Below are 13,133 nucleotides of genomic sequence, written 5' to 3'. Positions count from 1 at the left end.
CGAACGAGATTGATCGTTGTTTGTTGGTTTTTCAGTGTCGGTATGTGACTCGGTTATGCCTGTGCCTATAGATCAAATTTCACATGTGCTGACACTGGGCTGCTTAGAATTTGAATATAAGTGTCAAAGCTGAATTTCTATCGGCCAGCTTTTTTGAAGGGTCATTTGGTATAGCGCACGCGCCAATGAGCTACGTTTGTCGGTGGCGTACGTGTCACATGTCCTCGGACCGGGTGCGGTAAGAAGCGCCGCCGCCGCGACTCTGGCGAAGTCCGCCACCGCGCGCGACCTCCCTCACCCCGGAGGCGTGTCGTACCGACCTTGAACTTGACCCGGCGACATCGGACCGCGCCGTCCCGACCGCTGCGCGCGCCCGACGCGTCGGCGGCCTCTCTCATCTTCTGCCGCCGAAGAGATGAAAAACGCCGAACGGTGCAGAAGGCGGCGACGCACGCGCGCGGCGACGCTTTTAAGTGGTCGGCCGCGTGGGCGCGTGCTCTGCAGAGTGCAGGGTGCGGGGCGTCCGATAGCGTCTGCGGGAGCACCGCCTGCCATTCCCACGCGGTATCGGTCCCGCTTTCGCCCGGCCTTAATTAGGCCCATACGTCGTCTCGGAATGATGCCTGCGCCCGGGATTACACCATCAGTAGGGTGTAAATTTTACATAGCTGAGCTGCGGAGGGCTTGCGCCGGCACGTCCGTCGCTGCTCGGTGGCGCAGGCGGCGTTGCCAGGAGCTACTGCCGTCCTCACAGAGACAGGCAGCGCTGGCGGCCACCGCCGTCCCCGCGGAGACGGGCGGCACTGGCAGCCACCGCCGTCCTTGCGGAGACGGGCGTTTCAGATGAGCAGCACTGTGCTCACGGGGACGGTTGCCGCGCCCGCACAGCTTGCTGCTGGCAGGTGTCAGCTCTGGCACATATGACGGTCCGGCTCAGCCCTGTGCGGTACAGCCGTCAGTTTGTCTGAGCTGCTGGCTGTGCCCCGCGCCGGTCAGCCACGTCACTCTGTCAGCCGGCTCCGTCACATGGCCGTCAGCTCTGTCACACGACAGTCAGGCCCTTTCGGAGGCGCCGCCGGGCGGCCGTCCCCTCCGCGTTTCCGCGCGTCATGTCTCCGCCGGCACGGGCGACGGAAAAAGCCTAGCGCGCTGGCGCGAAAAAGGCCCCACCGGCGGCCCGAGAGCCGGTGGCACGTCACAACTGATCGGCGCCGCGGTGACAGAGCGAAGCGGGCCGCAGCTGGCGCCGCGAGGCCGCGTCTCGCGCGCACGCGCCGACAAAAACGGCGCGTCGGCCGCGCCGCGCCGCGCCACGCCGACCCCAAACTAATCTTATCAAAGCCCATGACTTTATCGTCGGCTAATATTAGTGTATGAAGTGGCGGAGGCGCTGGCAAAAACGTCCCGCCGGTGCCGGCTGGCGCTTTATCATCAGTTGTAGCACCGCCCACCGCCTGCTGGCGTAATGACGAGCTGATCGACATTAGAGAGTGTTTGTCCGCCTCTGATACCGCGCAGACTGCGCAAACAGCAAGGTTCAGCACCGCGCCGCACTCGACTCCACTGTTGTGTTTGTGATTTGGCTGGTCATTGTGTGGGGAGGCGGCTACTGAGGAGCCCGCCCAGCGCCGTCGCCGGCCCGCCGTCGCCATCAAAGGCCCGCCGCGCGTGCACTTTGACCCGACCTCTCTGACTGAGGGCGGGTGCCGGTTGGGCGGGTGCTCTGTGCAGAGACGCCAAGGTGCGCGGTCGCCGTGTGTAGAGGTGCCGGGTAGGCGGGTCCGTGCGCGGAGGTGCCGGGGTAGGCGGGTACCGTGCGCCGAAGTGCCGGGGTGGGCGAATACCGTGTGCAGAGGTGCCGGGCTGCGTCTCGTGCTGCGTGTTGCGCGTTGTTGCGCTGGGCCTCACGTGGTTTCGGAGTGGATGGTGTTATCGGACTCATGTGGCCTTTTCTCTCGCCGAAACCGTGGCCCTGGCTCTGTTTTAAGCCGAATGATCAAGAGCAACCAAGGTTGTTGCGATGCCTGCGTTCCTTTTGTGCCACGGTTCTGTGCGGGTGCTGTCGGGCAAAAGTATCGTCTTCGCATGGCAGCCCAATATCCCCCTGGAGACTCCTCATTCAACTCTCACCAACCGCGCACAGCCAGTCGAGCCCTTCTCTACACAGTCCCCTCGTTGGCGCTGCCACGTCCTCCCTGGCCGACAGCCGACCGTCGCGACCTGTGACCCGACCCGTTGCCCCTGCAGGACGGCCGCCGGCTGGCCAGCATGCTGCCGATCCAGGGCATCCACATGGTGGCCAGCTCGCCGGTGCGGCATGACGCGCCCATGGACGGCGGCCACGGCGGGGTCGACATCACCAGCTACCAGCCGCCCTGGAAGACGCTGCACGAGTTCGCCCTGCAGGGCGACATCGACCCCGGCGCGCCGCAGTACCAGACGCTGCTCAGCCAGGTCGGTGCCGCACCCGGAGCCGTGAGCTGGGGTGTGTGTTTCTCAGTGATGCAAGGGGTCGTCGCCGGCAAGGCGTGTCAGCTACGTGGCAGATCTCGAGCCGTAGGCGTGGACACAAATGGCCCGGTGGGGAATCTTAAACAGTAGGCTTAAGACGGTGCTTGGAAAGAAACAGACCACAGTCGCCCTGAGCCCCCGGTGCTGGACTAGTTCCGTCGCTCATGCCTGAGCTCACAAGCTTGATAACAGTCGCAGTCAGTTCAGGGCAGCCTGTCTCTCCAAATAATCGAGATAACACTCAGTAGACAGTAGGCACAAGCTGAAGACGTGTAGAGAGCGGCCGGTATCGGCGAGCCGGGCGTTGGAGAAGAAGCCCACAGGACTGAGTCCTTGAGCCACCCTTTTATTGCGGGAACGTGCGAGAACACACCCCGACTGGGTCGCCGTAGACCGGATGACACTCGATTGGCGAGCTTCGCGAGCGGTCACATGTTGATTCAAAAGCCGCTGAATAATACCGCAACCATGACGATGTAGGTAACCATTTGCAACGGCACTATCGACAATGATGATGATATGAACATCCTCGCACTGTTGCGGTGGCAACTGTCCGCTTCAGCCCGGTGCGTTGACGCATGAGCCTTTTTTCTCTTTTTCGCCGCCTGCCTTTCCCTGCGCGGCTGTCCGCTGGTGCGGCGTCCGGCCGCCGCTCTGGACCGCGCCGGTCGGGCCGGGTCATCGTCAGTGCGGGCCCACCTCCGGTCAATGGGAGGCCGCATACCGACCATCCGGAGGACGGGATTTTTGCCGACCAGCCTCCCGGCCTGCGACGTGTGCAGCCGCTCAATCCCGTGTAATGACGGTTAATCCCCGCCTCAGCTTTGTCCGCAATACGGCGCCGGTGTCCGCTGTGTCAAACCCCATAACGTAAGCCCTTTGATCGCGGTAGGTGGTCCGGCGCGGACCATTGCGTCAGGGACCGCGGACCGCGCGAACCGCGCGCCGCCGCGCGGCCAGTGCGGTCCTTCTGGTGCGGCCGGCGAGGTGCCGCGCCGCCGTCATTGGCGGCGGCGGCGGAAGTGTCGGCGCGTCTCCGCCCTGACGCCGCAGCTCGCGCGCATCCGGACGGCGTCCGGCCTCGCCCGACGGAAATCCCGCGTATTCGGCCGGACGCCCTCCATACCCTCTGACCGTGACAGGGACAGATCTCCGGCAGGCCCCGCGCGCTCCGGATCTCATGTTTTATCCCTGTATCCGCAAGGCTGAATCCACAATAGCCTTTAATCATGTCGACGCCATATTCGACCGCGGCCAGCGATAACGTTTCATTATGTCAGAGCCGTATCTCAGGTCGTTTGTCACGTGACAGCGTGCTTTGACAGGCGCCGGGCAAGAACAGGTCCGGAAAAAGGGGCCGCAATTTGTAGAAGCCGCCGCCGCCGGCGGCGGCGGCCCAACGGCGCCGATATGCCATCGGCAATCACCCAGCCGATGCTGTGACAGCGGCCCTGCCAATACGGCCCGGCCGGCCGCCCGTCGCGTTGCATTGCGCATGATTGATAGCCGGATGCGGCATTGCTATGCACCGCGCGCGCGCGCGCGCACCGCCGCCGCGCCGCTCTCGGCCGCCTGTTTTTACAGTCGGCGGCGGCGGTCGGGCGCGCTGGCGCCGCCGCCGCCGCGCGCCGCTCCTGTTTGTTTAGCTGGCCGATGATCGGGCCCGTATCGGCCGATCGCGGGCGATGGCGCCGCCGCCCGGCGAATATCAGCTAATGACTTCTTTACGCGACCGGTGCCACTCACAAACAACGGCTATCGGCTGCCGCATCGCCGCGGTGCCCCGGGCTGGCGACGCCGTGTGGGCCGGCACCGGGACCGGGGACTGGGGCTACAGGACCGGGGCCACAGGACCGGGGATCGGGGACCGGCCACCGGCGGCTTGACCGAGTCGGGACCCCAGGGACGACACAGGGACGGTCCAGGGCCAGATCGACGGCGGAGAATCGCCCGACCGAAGCCGGCCTCCGCGTACCGAACAAGTACAAAAGATCGACTCTAGGCCGACCCAAGCTTCCAGAGATCAATACGGCTAAACCACAGAGCGATCCGTGACCGGACGAGATCTGCAGGGATTACACTCAGACATGAGGATGAGCTGGGGTCGACTGGTGCACAATGACGCCGCGGAGGTGGCGTCTCCTGGACGCCACCCGAGACAGTCATGTCTTCAAGACATGGTAACTATTGCGAAAGACAGGAGGGCGGCCCGAGACCCAGTCACGGTGGCACAGTAGCATGGCACCCCGCGGGGATTGTGACATCATGATAATCCCAGGGCTGTCATGACAGCAGCCAGTCCCCGGGGACGACAGCGTTCCGCGAATGTCCGCGGGACGGCGGCTCCGCCTGGGGTGACATCACTGACCCGGCACGACGCCGGGTGGTCCATTGATGGGGGCTGCGATCAGGACGCGCCACGACGCTCCGCGCCGGGGGCGCGGTGTCTGTCTCCGGCCGGGCCCCGGGGCGACAGCTCCACTCCCCACTGACGTCACGGCTCCGTCGGTGACGTCACGGCCGCGGTGGCCGTGCGTCGGGGTCGGCTGCCGCCCGCGCCGCAACCGACAGGCCGCTGACGCATCCGGGCCGGAGCACGGCGCTCGACGGAGCCACCGTCCCCGTGACGTCGCGGGACCGTCCCGGGATCGTCCCGGTCGACGTCCCGCGGGCGGGACACCAGGAGCGGCCCGTGGGCCGCCGTAGGGCATGCGAGGCGCAAGCGATGGTGGCGGCCGTCGCCTCCCGGTCTGCTTGTGACGTCCTGGGGTGGCTCAGGCGCGCGCCAGCTAGGAGCCACTCTGCCGTGTTTGTTTACACGCGCGTCGCCCGTGGCGCCTCCCGCGCGCGCACCTGCGCCCGTGCGTGACACCGGTGACGTCACGCGGGGGACCACGCCCAGCTACAGTCCGCCGCCGGCGGCGCCGCTGCGGCCGTTCCGGCAAACATCCGGCGCGCGAGACCCGGTTAGCGCCGTTATGGCTCTGTTTGGCCGCGCGGCGGCGGCGGCGCCGCCTGCGCCGACCCGCTTAATGACGCGATCATTCTCGCCGCATCGGCCAATCAGTGGGTCGGGCGGCGGCACGGCCTCTGACGAAGGCAGCGCCTGGAATCGGCGGTCCGGCCAGGAGCGCCGGCGCAGGAGCGGGAACGGAGCTGTGCAAGACCGAGCCGCCGCTCCAGGGGGAGACGTCGAGATTGGCCGGCTGGGACTGAGTGGGGAGTGGATGGGGCGAGCTGCAGAGCGCAGGAGGCTGCTAATCGAAGAGACGCGGCATGCAAATGCGGCAGAGTGGGACGAGCAGCTAACGGTACAAAACACTGCAATAAACTGGCGCAGCTTCAGCGCTGTGGTGGGCCGTCCGGGGGAAGGGGGGGGGGGGGGCGGCAGACGTACCACTCGTCTTGGCACAGCCCCAGAGCGGTCCGGCGCTGGAAAACGTCTCCCTTGTAGCCATTAATCTCGTCCCTCAGTCTCAAAGCCGGCAGCGTTTGTGAACCATCCCTCTTGTATGACAGGCTGACAACGCTTCGGCCGCCCTCCGCCACGTCAACGCAAGGCCCCAGCCCACACTCCGTGCCGGTGGGCAGCACGGCGGCCCGCGCCCGCCCCCGCTGCGCCGCTATCACCTCGTCGCCGCGACGGGCGTGGCGCGCGCACCCAACGCGTCGCATCCGCTCGCCAATGAGCCGCGGCGCACGCGTGATCAGATGTGCGCGGCCGCCACGGCGCAGACGTCTGTCTCATCGTCGCCGCCGCCGCCACCGCCGCCGCTGCTGCTGCTGCTGCTGCATGCACATGAGCGCGTCAATCTGGCGCGCCGGCGGCGGTGGCGGCGCGGCCGGGCGGGCCACACTGGGTGTCACATAAATATTAATGCCGGCCGGCGGGCGCGCCGTGCCGTGCTGGTCGGCCCACAGCCCAGCCAGTATGGGTTTATTGCCGCCAACTCCGCGGCCGCCGGTGACCGTCCAGCAGCGGACTCCGCCGGAGCGGAGAGCCTGCCGCCACGCGCGGGGCATCAGGGCAGCTAGACGAACAATCATGGGACCTTTCAACACGGACAATGGTCAGGCTTGAAATGCTCTTCGTCAAGCCGCATAGAAAAACCGTGGTGGTCAAATGACGTCCGGAAATTTTATTTTATGCTCTTTCTCCGTGGCAGCAGCTTCGAACCGTCAGCGAGTATTCGTCACCTGGAAGCGGATCTCCAGCGCGGAAGCAAAGCCGTCCTGACTCGGCCGTTTGCCACCCCTGCAGTGCCGGGGGCGCGGGCAGCTGACCCCACCGCTGACCCCGCCGCTGACCCGTGCCCGGGGCGCCCGCCGCCGTGGATCAGAGGCGCCGCCGCCCGGCCGAGGCGACCGCCAGGCGGCGACACGCGACACCAGACGCTTTGAAGTGGCCGCGCGGCCGGCCGCGGCCCGACGCCGGTCGCCGCGCCCGATCCCGGCCCTGATAAGCGGCGGCCAGCGGCGGCGGGCGGCGGCCCGGCCTGCACGCGCGGCCTCCATCCCTCCTGCCATGGTTGATGTCGCCGACGCCGCCCCAGGTGACGCGCGCACGCCCTGGCGCGGGCTCACCTGGCGGCGTGATGGGATGATCACCTGAGCGCCACGCGAGGTGGCGGCTCTCGGCGGAGCTCCAGCGCGCCGAACGACGCCGTGGACGCCGCACGCCCAGTGCACGTGCGCGGTGTGCAGAGCGCGCCGCGCTTGCGGCGGCGATGATCGCCACGGCACGGCACGTCTACCGGAGCGTGCGGTCATCTGACGTGTCGTGGTGGGGTCGGCCAGAGACGGAGGCGGATCGGCATCCGCCCGCCCGGCCGCTCGGCATGTGTTTATTACCACTGGCCATACCGCGCCGAGCCCGTAACAATGGGGGCGGCGCTGAACCAGCGGAGTTCGTGCAGGCGCCTCGGCCGCGGCGGAGGGTATCTCCGGATCGGGACGGTCAGGCTTTGTCCAATGACAATCGCATCGGCGAGTGATTGGCAGGCGGACCGATTATGCAATCCAAGCTGCATCGCGGCCGGCCGGCGCGGCCGGCTCGGCTCGGTCTGAGAGGAGCCGACGCTTCAGATAAAGACGTCGTGCAGGCGACTGGGAAAACCTGCTGTGACGGAGCAGCGGGCGCCGGACAGCCACTGGAATTCGCCGGCCGTTGTTGACCGCCTCGGAGCACACCGCCGCCTCCTGCGGTCCAGCACTCAGCCGCCATATACGGGACCGACGGCGGCGGCCGTCGGGACCCGACGACAGGTGTTCGCACCCCGCGGGCCGCCTCCCCTTCTGTGACCTGGCGACGGTCGGTGTCGCCCCGCGGGCGGCTGGCAGGCCTGTCCCCCCCCCCCCCGGCCCCCGTCGGCCGGTGACGGACACCAGACCCATCGGCGCGGGACACGTTCTCACGGCGGCGGCGGCGCTGTCGGCACTAACCCAATAGCGGCGGCGATGGGAGCCAGCGGGCCGGCGCGGCCCATTGGCTTTCGCAGCGCGCCGCGCCGCTGGGCCTCGCTGGCGCCACCGGCCGCATTAGGGCGCGGCAAAAAGCTGATACGGGCGGCAAAAACGGCGTGCCGCCGCCGCCGCGGCCGACCCAATGGGCGCGCCGTCGACAGCCTCCACGCGCCGGCCGCTCCCACGTGAACGGCCGCCGTCGGCCGCGCCGCCGCCGACGGCCGCGCGGCGTCTGGCATTTTTCAGGGCGGGCTGAGCGGCGCCCGCGGCCGGCTTGGAGCGGCCGGCGACTGCTGACGGACGGCCGGCGCCGCCAGCCAGACTGACGACCCGGCCCGCGCCGGCTCCGGCCATGCATTCGGCTTTGGCACGCCGCGACGGCGTTCAAGGCGCGGCCGACTGTCTATTATGTCGGCGGTGTTTGTGTTCGCGCGACGTCGCATCCATCGCGGCGGCGGCGGTTCTCCCGCGTCGCCATCGCCGCCGGCCGCAAAACATCTAAATCACAACTTCTTTACGGCCGCTTTAGCCGACGCGCGCAAAAAAACGACCACAAAACCACTCATTGGCGAGCACAAATCATACATTGATACAAATTGCTGTATACCTTGGCTAAGTGGATAATTTATCCGGCCTGACGGCTGGATAGCCCGTCTTGGCCGGTGTACGTAAACAAAAATAGAGGTACGGCGGCGGGCTTTTAGCTGGAGTAAGCAGGCGGGCGTGTCATGATTGACAGCTATAACTCAGGCGGCGCGCGGTCCGCGCCGCCGCGCCGCGCCGTTTGGGAGGCTGTCGCGCGCGGTGCGCTGCTTCCCGCCAGCCGCAGAGGTGGGGAGGGGGAGGAGGAGCGCTGGTGAGGGGTGCGCCTGGGACGGGGAAGATTTGGGTTTGGTATCGGTAAGAAGACGGCTTTTTGTTTGGGGTGTGGAGCAATGGCTACTTGGCAACACTAACCTCAGATCAAATACAATTTCACGTAGGTAGGCTTGTTACTGTTCACTGTTGCTTGTAATCAGACTTCTTTTTTAAATTTCCGCTGTTTCAATTTCAAGCACGACGCCATTTCATCAAACCACATTTCAACCACCATTTCTCCGCCGAACTATGGACATCCAACCACTACAGCACCACAAATGGACAAAGCGGACGCGCGCACGCAAGCACGCGGCGGCGGCGGTGACGGTGGCGGGCCTCGGCTGTACGTGGTGTTGTCGGCCGGGCCCGGGGCTGGACCGGGCGCTCGAGGGTGGCCCGGTGACGCCGCTGCCCTCCCCCTCCCCCCCCCCCCCCCGGCCCGCCCGCCTGCCCGCTGTCCCCAGGCGCCGGTCAACACTCCGCCGGCCGGCCGATATGGATTTTAACACCTGTAATTAGGGCGCTACCGTCTACGGGCGGCGCCGGGCCGTCCGCCGGGGCCCGCCGCCCGCCCGCTTTTAGAGCAATTACGCCCTTATACCGGCGGCCGTTAGAGGCCGGGTATCGTGCGGCGCTGTATGCCCCACGGTACTCCTGCGCCCGGCGCACTTCAAATAGAGTTGTATGGATGGGTGCCGACAAGACGATAAACATCGGCCATTTAATTTGGTCCGTAATGAAGGCGTTGTGGCCGCTGAGTTGTGTGATACCGGCGGCGTATTATTTATGTGTACGAACGGACACGTGAGCGTTAAAGTGTACAGTTGAATTATGCACGTGCCAGATGACCGACGAGCTGTCGGGCTCCGGCGTTCCCCGTGGGATGTTGTACACGGCCATGCCGCAGTTGTTTGCGTGGTTTCGCAGAAACAAGTCATCGCAACTAGCGCGGCAAGTCTGCTGGAGCTTGACTCATTCACAACTATTGTATAAGGATTGACGCCTAATTGGCCACAGTATTTGGTGAACTTTCTGCAACATGCTACTGTCCAGGCTGAAGCCTCAGACCGATATCGTTCCGATAACTAAGATAGCCCAAAATGTCCCTTACTTGATCCCAGAACGATGTAGCAGGTTTGGGGGTGGAAATTGTGCCTGAACTGCTCTTAAGCCCACGAAATGACGGGAATATATCCGGATTCACGCGTCTGTCTGCTGTGGCCACATCAGCCACTTGGCACCGCACAATGCTCCATCAGCCAACTGGAGGTGCACCACACCGCACTGATCCCACCCGTTTGGTGACGCCACGGATAGTCATTGTCGCACCCGTTGATACCGCCCCACCCAGCGCTGTTTGCATTCCTGCTGGAGGTGCCCTACGCGCGTGCGCCCGGTCGCTGACGCCGACTGCTCGCTGTTGCAGATGCACGGCTACGGTGCGGAGCCGCTCCCGCCGACGGCCGGCCCCGAGGGCTGCCTGTCGATGCACGAGCCGTCGCAGCACCCGCAGGCCATCAAGTACGAGGCGGACGTGGGCTCCGACTCGTACGTCTCTTACCTGGAGAGCGACGACAGTCTGCACACGTCCAGTCCGTGAGGGTGCAGGTCCTGACCCGACCCGACCCGCTGACCTGAGCCGACCTGTGCTGCATCGACCTGGGCCGACCTGACCTGATTTGACCTGGCCTGACCTGGCCCAACCTTATCTGACCTGCACCGACATGAACCGACCTGACCTGACCTGATCGGGACCGACCACATATTTCTGAACTGGGGAGGGCAGTCGGCACGAGTCCAGCCCGTGCAGGTTCAGGCTCCGACTTGACGGATCCGACTCGACCTGTGCTGACCCGAATTAGCCTGATCCGGTCTCCTGATGCGGTCTGCCACCCTACCTGACCCGACCCCACCGGACGCGGGCCGGCCGACCTGAACTAACCCGCACCAAACCGGTCTCGGTCAACCGGCATGAACTGACGCGACCTGACCCGGTCTGACATGACCTGATGTGTTGCGGGGCCCAGAGAGCCTGACTCAGCCCGGCTGAACCTGCTGCATCAGAGGAAGATCGCGCGACTTCCCTATGCCCTGTGGACTGGTGCAGCCGAGGGGTGGAGGCACATCACCGCAACCACAAAGAGCTCTCGGTCATACCAAAGCCTGACGTCTCTGATGTTATCTTTAAGATGATTATTTACGTCAGCTCAGACCGCCAGAAGCTTCAAAAGAGAATAGTTTCACTCGACTGATCCGTTATAACTGAACAACGGGACCAAATAACGGCATAAACCGAACTGACCTTACGCTAGACGCTGCGAAGCTCTTATCGTGCACGGCATTTCCCACTACACTGGATGTGTTGCACGATTCTCAAAACTCCGCGATCCGACTCCAAGGCGACAATGACGGTGGAATGCAACCCGCGACATTAAGCCACCACGTTGCCGTCTGTGACCGAAGTCGCGGCGTATTGGCCGCCGGTGCTAGGCGGTACAGCATCCTGAGAGGTCAGGGGTCAGGGGCGGCGTGCCGTGGGCGCGGCTGGGTCGTGCGCGCATGCGCGAACATGCGAGGGTCGCAGCAGACGCGTTGCAGGCGCGAGTGTGGGGAGCCGGAACGTGTAGCACGACAGGGTATTTTTTGTTGGGTTGAAATGGATGATGGGCATAAACTCGTCCATCTAAAGGTAGAGATGGTATGGATTCAACACTAGGATGTGGTAAATATTGGAGATCTCTCAGGACTGATCTGTTCCAGCGTTGCTTTGTTCGTTTTGCTGTGTTGAAGTCTAGGGTTTTTCTAGTGTTCTGATGTTGGATGCATCGTTGGTGAATAGTTTGCTGTGTTAATTGGCTACGTGCATCAATTCGTTCACATGTAATGCGCCGAATTTGAATTGAATGACTTCCCTGATGTTCACGTGTTGACTGGCATCGGGTGGAAGGCCCAATGAGCATCTCAGAATCCCAAAACAACTTTGGGACATGCATGGCTTTCCATCGTTATTTTTGCCGCATAACGGATTTTTTAAAGACATCTTCAATCGTCAGTCATGCTAAAATTATTTTTGCTTTCATCACAAGCTTCTGCGGTGATGGTCATCGACCTCAGTTTTTTTTTTTTAGGGGAGAGAGCATGAGTGTATTCGGCAGCCTCTAAGACGTGCAACCCTCGCAAGTTTTCAATGGTGAATTGATGTTGCAACGTTGACAGTGCAATTGCAGCGTGGTTTGACGCGTTAACAATTGTGAAATGCGTATTTGTATGTGTTGGATATTTGTCATCACTACGCTGCGGTGCGACGTGAATTACTTATATGTCTGTGTGTGCACCCAGTGTGCGGGGCATTGAGCATTTATTGCGTGCGCGTCATCTTGCATGTATGTGCCAGGCGGCGTCCTACTCGCTTGGACTTCTGAAGATGGGTGTAGATATTATGGGCTATGTTGGAAGACAAAGCCCGGCTGTAACCAGACCCGTGACTGTATGTGTCTGTTTTTTCATGTGCGTAGCTTGTAAAGATATAAAGAACATACCGAAACGATTCGTGTATTCACAAGCGGAACCAAAGGGAGGCATAGCCGACAGAACGAAACAGCTCGAACCCATCCCATTGTGGATTCGTCGAACGAGCACTTGTGAATTACGAGTACGTGCGGTCAGCAAAATAACTAAAGACAAAGCTATAAATCAAGAAGCCCCACTCCAGCTTGGCATGCCGGCACACGAAATACGGGTACGCTCCTTGACACACGAGTGGAAAATGCTGAGAAAATCGGCTGGTGGAGCGAGCACCCTTCCACTGAAAAATGACAAAATTGTCAGGGACGTCGCTACGCTTGGCGCCAATGGCTCCAGTATGGAGCATGCCACTCGGCAAGTAGCCAAACGGCACACTCCATACATGCACGGGCGTGATCACACATGCAAAAATCCAGAGGATAATTGGTTGATAGGACGTTATTTTGCAGGTGGTAGCGGCCACATGCTTTCCCTTGAAATCACTACCTCACATCTGCAGGAATGACCAAGTTTTGCGGGACATTCACCAGATTACAACTTTTGAGTTACTTCGCTCGCAACAGCTTGCAACCTGGTTACTTGTGGAGGTGACTTCACAGCATATATATATATATATATATATATATATATATATATATATATATATATATATATATATATATATACATTCCTTTGCCGCCTATAAGGGTTGAAAAAATATATATACATATATATATATATATATATATATATATATATATATATATATATATATATATATATATATATAACTTCAT

General features: G+C 62.4%; 1 pseudogene; it reads left to right on the top strand.

The window, feature by feature from the left end:
- Nucleotides 1-12,377, top strand: part of LOC119101178 (insulin gene enhancer protein ISL-2B-like) — a 42,206-nt pseudogene extending 29,829 nt beyond the window's left edge.
- The last annotated feature ends 756 nt before the right edge of the window (nt 12,378-13,133 follow it).

The sequence above is a fragment of the Pollicipes pollicipes genome, unplaced genomic scaffold (assembly GCF_011947565.3).
Source record: "Pollicipes pollicipes isolate AB1234 unplaced genomic scaffold, Ppol_2.1 Scaffold_4881;HRSCAF=5763_pilon_pilon_pilon, whole genome shotgun sequence".
NCBI classification, from domain to species: domain Eukaryota; kingdom Metazoa; phylum Arthropoda; class Thecostraca; order Pollicipedomorpha; family Pollicipedidae; genus Pollicipes; species Pollicipes pollicipes.
This window is presented reverse-complemented; position numbering and strand designations above follow the sequence as displayed.